The sequence below is a fragment of the Ursus maritimus genome, assembly GCF_017311325.1.
Source record: "Ursus maritimus isolate PB19 chromosome X unlocalized genomic scaffold, ASM1731132v1 scaffold_X1, whole genome shotgun sequence".
In the NCBI taxonomy this organism is placed as follows: Eukaryota; Metazoa; Chordata; class Mammalia; order Carnivora; family Ursidae; genus Ursus; species Ursus maritimus.
The window spans coordinates 124,339,836-124,342,892 of NW_024423319.1; positions in this window are offsets into that span (position 1 = coordinate 124,339,836).

Sequence of the window (3,057 nt, forward strand, 5' to 3'; positions counted from 1 at the left end):
GCGACCTGGAGAGAGAAGACGGGGAGCATTGAGACCATCCACGCGTGAGACCGTGATTGTACCCCCAAGAAAGCCTCAGTGCAGGGCCGCGGTGCACGGATGCGTGAATAAAGGTGGGTGTGCACGCAGGAGAAGATCACTCAGCCACGAACAGGAGCACAGGTCTGGCAGCTGCTGCCCCGTGGCCGGACCCTGAACGCACAACACTCTGGGGGAGAAGCAGACACGCTGGACCTCGCAGCGTGGGACCCCCCCCTCCTTGATCTGCATTGCCCACAACAGGCAAATCCACAGACAGAACATGGACATGTGCTCACCGGAGCTGGCCAGGGAATGCAGCTGACGGCTCACGGGGACGGGGTCTCCACTGCAGACACCCCAACACCCACCTTGCCCACGCAAGCCGCCCCAGCCTCCCTGCATGCAGGGGTGATGCCCCACGTGGCAGGTCCCCCTTGGAGGACACAGCTCCCTCCAGCCTGGACGGTGGTGGCCGCGGGGGGTCCAGTGGATGGCTGCTTCAGGGCTCAGGGAGGCCACCCCAATATAAGAGGGGAGACCCCGGCCAGCCTGAGGCTGAGACTCGTGCTTCTAGCCGGGATGTTATGGGAGGGGTCCCTTCCTGCCGACGGTAAAATACGGATCCTGACATTGGCCTCTTAGTTCCATTTCCTGGACCGGACGTTGGAGAAGAGGGTCCTACAAGGGGTCCGGGGACCACTTGTCCTGGTCAGAGTGTAAGCTGTAGACGGGACCCCGAGAAGTCGGGCTGGTCCTCTAACTCAGCAACACCTTCCCGCTGGAACGCTGAGACCCACTGCAAAGCCCCCTGCAAAACCCCACAACCTCGCCCCAGTTTTACCCATGAACCTTAAACCCCGCTGGGAAGGCAGCCAGGCCTCGTGGAAGCCCCAGGGGGAGTCGGAGGAGGTGGGCTTCCCAAGGAAACAGCCTCAAGCCCAGAACCAGAGCCCCCGTGTTGGGGGCGTCCCTCTGCTCATCACCAGGCAGCACGCGGGGCTGAGGCACAAGGAAGGTCAGATGGGGCAGGGGCGCCACCCCGGGGAGGGTCCCTCACCCGAGAAACAGCCAGCGGCTGGGGCCAGGGGCTGTTTCTATCCTAAGCCCCATATTGTGGCTTTTGTGGTGAGTCCCCCCTCCCCAAGGAGTTTTGTGCTGAAAGCGGCTGGACCCCCGTGGCCCCTCCACTTCCTTGTGCCCCCCCCCCCCAGCCCTCCCCGGGGAACTGCACACCCGTGTTGGGTAGCACAGGAGACCGCTGCCCAACCACACTGCGCCCCCGGGGCAGCCCCCACCTCCCAAGACTCAGAACCGGAGCGGCTGCCCCCACCTCGGGGGAGATAGGGTCCCAGGCACTGACCTCCAGGGGCGGCGTAAAGGTCCCGGTGATTTCCTTCTTCACCTTGGGGATGCGGGGTAACAGCTTGTGCCTGACCGAGAGCCTGCGAGGACAGGGACACGGTGAAGGGCCAGCGAGTGGGGCCGCACACCCCGGTGCCGCGGGCCCCCTTCTCTTCCTGCACCAACACAGCGCGCACGTTCCGCGGCCAGGCGGGGTCCGCACCGGCCAGACGGACCGCGCCACTGTGGCTCTGTGGCCCTGGACGCCGTGGCTCGCGCAGCAGGAGACCCCCCACCCCATGGGCAGTGACTCCCCGTTCCTCCCCAGCCCTCAGCAACCTGGAATCCATGCCCCATTCTGGATTCGCCCTCCCCGGCCATGAGGCAGGCACCCATGGGCTCCTACGCTGCGAGGCCTCGTGCGCCGGGGTTGGGGGGTGGGTCCTGGCGCCGGTGTTGGGGGCTCACCGTTTGCAGAGGCACATGAGGACCAGCGCGGGCACAGCCGTGGCTGCCACCACCACGCCGACCAGGACGCCGCGGAAGTTCTGCTCCGGGACGCCTGGCGGGGAAGAGGGGCCGAGGGTCAGGAGCGCGCGTGCGCGGGAGCGGGTGGTCCTCACTGCGCACACCCGCGGCCTCGTACCCTGTTACCCGACTATGGGTGGGTGGGTGTGTTGGGGGAAGCAGGGCTGCAGCGCAGGAAGAGAGACCCTCCAGAGGAGGTGGGAACGCTGGCCGTGGAGTACGCACCCTCCCTCCGGTGCTGTGCCCACCCCGGCCCTCCTCTCCATCGCCGTGTCCTCCACGCCCTGCTCACGAGAGAGCGCCCACCATATACATTTGCACAAGGACGCAACTAGTACCGCGCAACGCATTCCTTCTTAATGGACGTTCACTTTCAACACGGCGCAGCGTAGCCAAAGGAATGAATGCATAACTGTGAAACTCCAGGGTGGGACAGAGTTGTGTTTTCTATTGCCCTGGAGGCTTTCCTTGGGGAACCCTGCCTTGACCTGTGTGTTCTGTGCAGCTTCTGCGAGCCATGAACTGTTCTCTGGGAAGAACGAGCCCCACATGTGCGTTCAGGCTCCTCTGGGACGGGGGTGCTGGCCTGGAGAGCTGTTAGGCATCCCGCTGGCGCATACTTCGAGCTCATGCCCTGTCGCCCACCAGAACGGATGTGTGGGATCCCTGGAGGGGCGTACCGGCGGATGCCTGCCTTGTGGGGTTTCCGATGCCCCTCCAAGCAGGTGCGCTAGAGGCCTCGTGAGGGGTCCCCAGGACCCCCGGAGCGCCGTAAAACCCTGCCTCTCTGTTCCTTGCCGCCAGTGCCGCTGCGTGATGGGAGCTGTCCCGTTGCAGACCCCTGGCTTTGAGGTACCCCTCCGTGACCCCATAAAGGAGAGAGGGTGACAGGGCACCCAAGGGTGTGGGTGGAGCACCCCTGAGCCCTGGCTGACTCCTCAGGGAGGAGGAGGACACCCCTGGGTTGGGGGGTGGCCAGCAACCAGGGCCTTCCAGACACCTGAGCAGGGCTAAGGGAAGAGTAGCCCAAGGGGCTGGTGTCCTGTGGTTCAGTCTGGGGGTGCGTCCTCCTAGGGTGACCCCAGGAACACAGGAGAGGGTGCAGGGCAGCGGGACACGCTGCCGATGGTGTTTGGGCAGGGACTGCCCCGAGCCCCTCTACTGAGA